Source organism: Nannospalax galili, unplaced genomic scaffold (genome assembly GCF_000622305.1).
Source record: "Nannospalax galili isolate Female #2095 unplaced genomic scaffold, S.galili_v1.0 scaffold550, whole genome shotgun sequence".
NCBI classification, from domain to species: Eukaryota; Metazoa; Chordata; class Mammalia; order Rodentia; family Spalacidae; genus Nannospalax; species Nannospalax galili.
The window spans coordinates 1009865-1019355 of NW_008329138.1; the positions used below are offsets into that span (position 1 = coordinate 1009865).

The following is a 9491-nucleotide window of genomic DNA, read 5'->3' on the forward strand; positions in this document are numbered from 1 at the left end:
AGGTGATGTTTATCTTTCTGAATGGCTTAATTCATTAATTCTACCACTGGGCTGTTGTGACTAGTCTGCATGTGTAGTAATCCATGCTGTATGTTGATAGAGAGGATATAAGTCCACTTAGAGTGGTACACCTGCATGATGTAGTAGTCCTATTTTTAGTTTTGTGAAGAATCTCCATACTGCTTTCCACATTGGCTACATCAGTTTATATTCCCACTGGTAATGCATAGTATATAACAGACTTTCCTCTGGTATATACCAATAAGCAGAATTTGCTGCTTATTTTCTTAATCACTGTCATTCTGATTGGCGTGAGATGAAATCTCAATTTAGTATTATTTTCTTTTCTTTTCTTCAGACAAGGTCTCACTATGCAGTCCCTGCTGGCCAGTAAGTTGCAATGTACAAGAGGCTGGTCTTGCACTCCAGAAATCCACCTGCTTCTGCCTCCCTAGCTCTGGAATTAAAGGTATGCACTGCTGTGGCTGATTTCAGTATAGTTTAATTTATATTTCCTCAAGGCTAAGGATATCAAACTTTTTTTTCATGTTTCTTGGACATTTTGTATCATCTTTTGGTGAAAAATGTGTATCCATTTCACTAGCCAATTTATTAATTGAGTTGTTGGATTTTTGAAACTTCATTTTTTAATTCTTTTTAGGTATTCTACATATTAACCCTCCGTAAAATATGTAAGTATACCTAATGAAGATTTTATACCTTTCACCTGATCTTTTTTTTTTTTTGTGTGTGTGTGTGTGTGTGTGTGTGTGTGTGCACGCGCATGTGTGTGAGGGGGAGTCTAGAAGTGGAAAACACATTGAGCTCAGCATATTTTCTATGTTAGTAGGTTACTCCCAAATAATAGTTTGGTAACATGCTGAACCTCTTTTCTCTTTATTCCTTCTTTTATTCATTTCTTCATTAAACAAACATTTATTGAACATCTATTATATGTATTATACAAGGCATATAAAATACAAATGAATGAAATCAATCCCTGAAATATTCATGGTTATAAGAAGACTCTAAACACCTCAATCCTCCATTGTTGATAGAAGTTTCTCTCTGTTTCTTACAATTTTTCTGAGGTGGTCACCTATGTCCTCCCTGTCACTCAGAACTCCTGAAATATCTGAAATCTGGAAAAAAAAATTTCTGGCTACATAATTATTTTGATGTTTTTAATTATTTGAACTTCTGCTACCTGAAAAATGAAGGCTAGGCCCCTCCAAAATTATTTTATAGCATGGGGATAGCTGAAGGTCTGTATGAAGGGCTTTTGTTGCAGTTGCAGGGAAGGGTCCGTTTTCCACCCTGATTTGCTTTATTCCACGTCTGTCACACATGCTTCCCAGTCTCTCCCACCCCTCCTCCCACTCTGCCCCTCCATTGCCTCCAGGAGCTCAAACTCCTCTCACTGCGCTAGGCAAAGTACTCAGCTGGTTCTGATTGCTATTTCCAAACTCTGCTCCAAGGTCCTAATTTACATATCCAAGACCTATATAGGTTCTCAGCTAAAATAAATTGCCCTTTTACTTGTTAATGGCATAGAAATTTCATTTATAAGGATTTCCTGCAAGAAAATTTTCATTTCATATAAAACATTTTTCTCTATATCATAAAAATCATATTAGTTTGGAGGTTGATTTATGAAACAGGGAAGTTCCCTTTTCCCCATGTATTTACATTTCTGATCTTTTATCAGAAAGTTCACTCATTAGCGACATGGCCTGTGTTTCCAGTTTGCCTTCCTTCATGGTTTTGCCACCCCCTGTCTGCCTGGTTACAGTCCTCCTGTGGTTAGAGCTCCACTCTGCTCACATCTTTGCTGTTGACAAGGAAGCTTGGCTGGCCTTAGCTGTGACTGACTTTCTTTACTGTGAAATGAGCCATTTTTCCTCCTGGGGAGCCTTACAGATGGGGGGGGTGGCATAGCACACTCAGGTGTGGATCATGACCTTGATAACCAAAACAGTAGCACCTCAACCCTGAGTCCTCCGAGAGCCTCCCCTACCCATGCCTGTGACCGCTTTCAGACTCCTTGACTAAACAACTCCACTCCAACTACAACATGGCTTCTGATAAGGATCCAGATCTAGTAAAAACAAGAACTTTGAAAATTAATAGAATCATAGCACTTAACTAAGACAAATGTGTAATAAATCAAAATGTAAAAGGAAGAGAGGAGAGCAACTTTTCTTGTTGTTCCTATGCTGGATGTAGGGGTGAGGGTAGATTTTGACCTAAATTCTGCAATCTTTCATTTCACAATATTAAGATAAAAGGAAGAGAATTAAGGGGTGGGGAGGGGGTGTTGGAAGGTCCTGTGCAAATATGCTGAAGGAAATAGAAGAGAATTTTTCTTCCACGGAGTCTCTCTGCATTATGTATGAACAAAGACACAGATCAAATATTTGCGCAATTGGAACTTCATTATACTAACCCAACTCAGCAGAAGCATACAATTTAAGTTCCTGAATATTTTGGTCCCTTCTTAAAACAGTTGCAGTAAGCGTTTCTCCCAAATCAAGTGTAAGTATTTACATGATGCAATCTCCATTATGCCATCATCTGATTCTCAGTGCAAACCTCCATCTTCAGGATCCCCCATGTCTACGCTTTATTCTTACCATCACTACTGGGAAGGTTACCACGCCTCCTTTTTGATTGCCTACCCAGAATCATGAGGAGCCTTGGTGAGAAAATAGGAGAGGGTATTATTGTCCAAATTTGACCTAGTTCATAAAGGCTGACCACTGCTTTCTTATTTATGAACCTGTACGCTAGGAACAATGGCAAAGAGGAGGAGAGAGGATTACGGAAAAGACTGCACTCAGGCTCATCTCATCTTTAATATTTCTTCATCAACAAATAGCCTGCTGGTACCTAAGAGAATCTTTCATTCTTACCTGTTTATGTCATCCAAAGAGACAGAGCAACCATGTCCTTTCTGCTCACTGTAGGCAGTATTTCCCTTCTGTAGGTACTATAACCCCATTTTTTTCTTTTTAAAAACTATTTATTTATTTTATGTGTATGAATGTTTTGCCAGCATGGGTGCAAGTACATCACATGTTCTTGCCCACAAAGCCAGAATAGGGTATCAGGTCCCCTGGAACTGGGGAGACAGATGCTTGTTAGCAACCGTGCGAGTGCTGGGAACCATCTCTCCAGGCCCACCCCTTTGTTTCTTAATGTAAGCTCAGTGGGCCAACTCCACTTCTGTGTTCTGAGCTGTGAAACGGCAAACCACCTTCCTGACTCTTCCTTATCCCTTTCTTTCTGCTCTCTTTCCTTCCCCCTCACAACCTCTTCCTCCCACACTCTCATGGGCAGCCACAAACGGGGCATTAACTTAAAAACCTCCTACCTTCTCTACTCTTCTAGATCCACAGAGCATGCAGTAACTACCAGGTGAATTTAGAGAGTAAAAATTTTAGAAGGTCAGCTTTCACCGTGTATTTTTTCCAGCTGTAGTCCGTATTTTAAATGGAGGACAAGTAGAGAAAAGCCCTGGAATCAATGCATACCTCCAAATAAATGAATAGCACCAAGCAGAATTGATGAGAATACTCCATCCTGTGGTGAATTTTGAGACTCACTTATAGGTAATAATGGATCATGAAGAAATGGAGGCATGGTTATTGGGGTCCCAGTAAGAGAACTTGAAAGAGGTGTCATACACTTCTCAAGACTGAGAAAGATCTTTTCAAAGCTATCAAGTTCGTATATTAAATCTTTCTTTTCTGTGTCTGCTGTCCCAGTCCCGAAACACAACTGTCTTACTAACGCTGCTTAATGATAAAGGTGTGCTGTCGTTTCTAAGTATCTTCCACTGAGAGGAGGGAAAACCGCAGTCTGACTGATAGTGGACACTCTACCTTGGCTCCTACAGGGAATTGGCAACTTTAGATTATTTTTCTCTCCAAGCATATGGTGACTTGATTCTCTATAGTACATATACATCATTTGACTTTCACAAATTTGAGATAGTTCCCAAAGTTTCAGATTCTTAGTGGGTCATAAAAAATATGCACCTTGTATTTCATTAACCAATCTTGGTAGCTTAAAGCTAATTGAACATCTCATTGATATTACATTGAAGACAGGCTGGCTCTTTTATATATATATATAGAGCCACAGCCTCCGCCGCCATTACAAGATGGCGCCGGTATCCGGACCTTCTTAACAGTAAACATCCTGCTGCGCCCATAAGGGGCGTGCACAAGAGCCTGCTCTCCCTCGCCTCCTCCCGTGGCGTGATCTTCAGCAACCAATCCGCTTCTTATGATCTCCAGCAACCAATCCGCTTCTTATACGTCATAAATGGGACCTTTAGGGCATATATAAGCAACAGCTCTCCCACTTCTCGTCGTCTTCGGTCTTCATCCTTAGTATGCTATGTAAGAGGCTTATGAAATAAACTGCTGCAGAAGGATCCTGACTTGTCCTCCCGCGTCGTTCTTGCCGGCGAGACGGAAAGCGGTCGGGGACAATATAGAACTGAAAATATGCCTTTATTTTTACTATGTCATTACTTAGGAATCTTTTATTTAATTAATTCAGAGTGTGGATTGGTAAATCACACAAAGAACACATTGAATTCAACTTTGTGTTCTAGACCAGATAACATAACTCTAGATTTTAAGGTAATTTAAAAGTATCTTGCCATCCTTAAAGATATTCAGTGTTTTTCTCTTAGAAATAGATTGTGTCCATATGTTCTTCTTTCGTAAAGATCAGAGTGTTTAAGGAGATAAATAATAAACATAGATGTATGGAGAACTGACATCAAGAAAAGAAATATGCTGTAATCCTTGGGCAATGAAGTTCTGTTTCTAACGAGAGGGCTTAAATCAGAAAATAGATTTTAAAAACTTTCCTTTTACTTTTCCCACTGGCAAAACAAATACATTGATTATATCATGAGGTGGTGTATTAAAATCAAATTCAAAGTTCTTACTTTATTTCACATGTGTTTGATACCAAGGAAAAGTAAACTACAAGCATGTAGAAAAGACCGTATCTGATTCTATCTCTTACACTGACATAAGCAAAACTGTCTTCTTAGACATGTCTATCACACAAAAAAAGTGATGACTTAAACAATGCCTTGAATATGTTCTCTCATGGCCACTATTCAACAGTTCATCAGAAATTCATAGATGTTACTATAGATCGTCAAGACTCAAGCCATCTTTACCCACATTCCAAGACATACTCACATTCACAAAATTTTGCAAGTATCCCCTGTATTCATCTAATTTTTCAAAGGTGTTTGTGTTAGAGGTAGATTCATGAAAGGAGCATGTTTTATTCATCCCATAGAGTCTGAGACTAGAAGAACTGAGCCCTAGAGGCTGAAAATATGATGCCATGCACTGGAATATATGCCTCTGTGGGTAAGAATGAGACTAAAGGATTAACTTGATTTCTTTAGTGCAAGACTGAATGGTGGCATATTTAAGATATACATGATCTCAGTGGGTAAGCCTTGAAATCATGTCAGGCAAATAGAAAGGAGCTGTGGAGAGATCTTGTTATCCCAGCAGGGTGCAGTTCCACCCTGGAAGCATCCACAGAAGGAAAGGCTGCTCTGATCTTTCCGTAGATGGATATGATGATGCTGCTCTGTTATGCTTTCCCTCCGTGTTACCACATTGGGGTGTACCACTTTGGGAAAAAGTAAGAACTGGCCTTGCTACAAGATTGAGAATGTGCAAGAAAGGTTTGAGAGAAATGTTTTAAGAACTATCATGGAAAAAAAATTCTCTTTCTGACGAGAGTGTAATGACAAGTAGTTAGAGCTAGACAAGCACAGGCACACAGAGTTTGGGGATTTGTAAAGATTGGCCCAGAATATTTTTCTTCCTCAAAAACAGGCAGCTGTAGATTTTTCATAAGTGTCATAAATAGTGATTAGAAATATCTGTGACCTTTTGCTGAGTTCTACGGGTGCTTTAATTTCAGAATGAAGTCCCAGATCCAGGGATCCTATATACATCCTTGGAGAATTATACAGGCCAGAAACTGCTGGAAGGGAGACTGAAGAGCTAGCTCAGTGGTTAAGAGCACTAGCTGCTGTTGCAGACTATCTGGGTTCGATTCTCAGATCCACAAGGTTGCTAACAACAACTGCCTGCATTACACGACAAGGGTGTACCTACCTACATGCAGTGCAATGTTTTTTTCCATCTATGAGTATATTGCCTGCATGTATATGAATTCACCAATGTCATACAGTACCGGAAAATGTCAGAATAGGGAGCCAGATCCCCTGGAACCGGATTTACCAGTGGTTGTTAGCTGTCATGTGGATGCTGGAAACCAAATAGGGACTCTACATGAGAAGACAGTGCTCTTAAACACTGAGCCATTTCTCCATCACTATAAAATACTTTTTAAAAAGAAATTAGGGAAAATTTGATGTAAATTCAACTGTAAGGTAACAACTTAGCTTATTTTTTATGTACATGTTTTGACAGAACACCCCTACACACACACCAGGCTGGCAACCCCAGTATAGCAAAGCAGTAGTTGGAGCAATGTCTCAGCGTCAGGCTTTTGTGCTCCATTCCTCACAGGGCTACACAGTGAGGGCAAGATACACCTCCATATGTAGTGGGTTTGTAGCACAGGAGAGGGAGCCCTAAATTATATAACCTTAAGCTTTTTATGGGCTTTTGGCAATCTGTTTACAGTCCAGTTTCTCATGATTGTAAGTACTTATTAATCTAGAAAGCAATAAAATATTTTATTGAAAGAAGTAACTTCAGTGAACTTATCAAATTAACCACTGTATTTCATTCTCCTGGAATGTCTCGATGTGTATACATCCAGTCATAGGAGGGATGTCAACTGGTACATTATTATTACAGAGAAAGTTACCTTATCTTTCTGGGGAATTGTCATGGATTCTTTACAGCCACAGCTGTCAAGCTGTCTATAATAAACTAAGTGGAAATAGTTTACTCAGAGAATTTAAGAGGGTTTTCTTTTTTGTTTTTATGGACCGCCTCCTTGGCTGAATTGCATTTTCATTATCCTTCTCAATTGGTAAACAACACTAATTGTGTTTTGTAACTCATATGCTTCTATTTTTAAAATATAATTTATAGATAGTGAATAGTCCAAAATAATTATTTGGACCATGAGTCTGGGAAAATACACGAAACTCTCACTTCGTGACCTCTCATCACAGTTTCCCCACCAGAGGCAAAGCTTATACTTTATTGACACCTCTCCTGGACACTTCCTTTTGGATCTGAGAATAGCTTCCCCAACTGGATATATTTTCTCCATTACTACATGTATTGAAAATTTTGGAGCAAGACTGATATCTAGAAATTGGTTAGATTCTAAGGTGTACAGACATGGCTTGTTCTTGGTCCTCCTCATTTTCTAATCTTTATGTATCTAGTTCATATCTGAAACATTGGAACCAACAACCATCTAATTCGTCACCTGAACTTGGTGAGTGATATTCTGACACATCTGCTAACCTCTTCTCTTTAGAATTTGCATTTTCATTAGCATAAGTCAGACCATGCCTGTCCTCAGCTTAAATCTCTCTTGCAGCCTACCATGACAACCAGTATAAAGCCTGAATTTCTTTGTGTTGACTTTAACACCGTGCACATTCTGGCTTCTGCTCACTCTGCTGGTTTGAGTTCTTTCACTCTGCAGCTGTTCACTATCTAACACTTTTACTAACACTTTTTTTTATTGCAACTTCATTTCTTCTAATTATAGCCACATTTTGTATCAATTTAAAACATTTGAATATCAGTTTACATTAGTAGTGTGTAGATTTGACTTATCAAGAGCAACTGCGCTTGCTGCACTAACACTTGATTACAAAAGAAACTAAATGTAAGAGAGAACAGGCAGAGTGGCAGACACCTGGCTCCACCAGGAGAGCCTGAGAACGGTGGGCTGTCATGTTACTTTACAACCTGAACCCACTAAGTATAGGGTGGATTTCACAACTGCATTCTAGAACTCCAGCAACTGGCCATTAGGTAAAAATTGTCAGCATGGCACTTCTGTACTTCCAGACCACTTTGCTGGAGCTGTACATATAAAGACAATGCAGTCACCACATATGGTAACATGGACAGCATGAGGTTCTAGACAGAGGCCTGTCTAAGACGAGGTTTCTCCTGTCTGTTTCCAACTGTGTCACTTCAGCCCCCAGCTATATAATCACCAACCAGACCAGAAGACAGGTGACGCCAGACTGGTGCTGAAAAACAGTCATGAAATGAGGGTGAGTTGCACAGGTTTGTTTGAATGACTGATCACTGGTTTGGGTTTATTTGCCTGATAATTAACATGATGCTTTCTAGGGGAAGAGATAGGAGTGGGAATTGAAACAACTCTGAAAAATAAAGCTACTCATTAGAACATGCAAGGTAGTGGCTGGTAAGACACTAAGGCTGTCAGCCCTGGGTTGTCCGATCTTCTGGGCCTCAGTCACAGGTACGTTTCCCACATGCAGCCCTCCTCCTTCTTGCTTTCTTAGGCTCCACACCACTTCTCCTGTCAAAGTCAGTTGATTATTTACAGATATTCATTTATACATAAGTTTACAAGCTAGCCATTCAAAATATTGTCTATAACTTAATTCATAAATTAATTTGCCTTAATTATCCCTGTTCCTGATTAGATTATCTGTTTATCTTTTTATTTATGAACAGAAAGTTTTGGATTGGTTAATCATTTTACCCCAGACTTCTTAATTACTCAATACTTTGACTTGTATTAATTAATAATAACCTAATAATTGTTTTGTGTTCAAATGATACTTAGAAATTATTGTTTTATGTTAACACTGTTTTTTGACTATAGAATTAAACTATTTCAGAAGTTTTGAGATATTATGCCCTTGTTTTCATTTGTCTATAAATAGCTTGCAAAGTGAATTTTAGTTCTTCTTTTACTTAGAAATTATTCTGAGGTTTGTTTCAAAGTTTTCTTCTATTTTTGAAAGACAGGGCAATATTTTATTATTCTTTATGTACAGAAACTCAGCTCTTAGGGCTGGAGAGATGGATCAGCATTTAAGAGCACTGGCTGCTCTTGCAGAGGACCCAGGTTTGACTCTCAGCACCTACAAGATGGCTAACAACCATCTCTAACTCCAGTCCCAGGGGATCCAAATGCCCTGTTCTGACCACCACAGTCATTGCATGTCAGGGGTGCATTTGCACACATTCAGGCAATACACTCATATACATAAAAGAAGGAAGGAATGAAGGAAGGAAGGAAGGGAGGGAGGGGGAGGGAGGGAGGACAATACCTGAGGTTGCTCTCTGGCTTGCACATACATGAAGACATGTGCACCCACACCCACAGGGAAACACAAAACAAAAAGGAAAGTCCTTCCAGGAGTTCAGGATCCTCTGAGCAGGAGGCAAGGCTCAAGAGAGGCCTCGCCAGCAGTAGACATCAGGGAAGTGGATGGCCCTCCCTCTCTTTTTTTTTTT

General features: G+C 39.4%; 1 pseudogene; it reads right to left on the reverse strand.

Annotated features, from left to right (window-relative positions):
• Nucleotides 1–9491, reverse strand: part of LOC103734195 — a 57250-nt pseudogene that overhangs the window by 42455 nt on the left and 5304 nt on the right.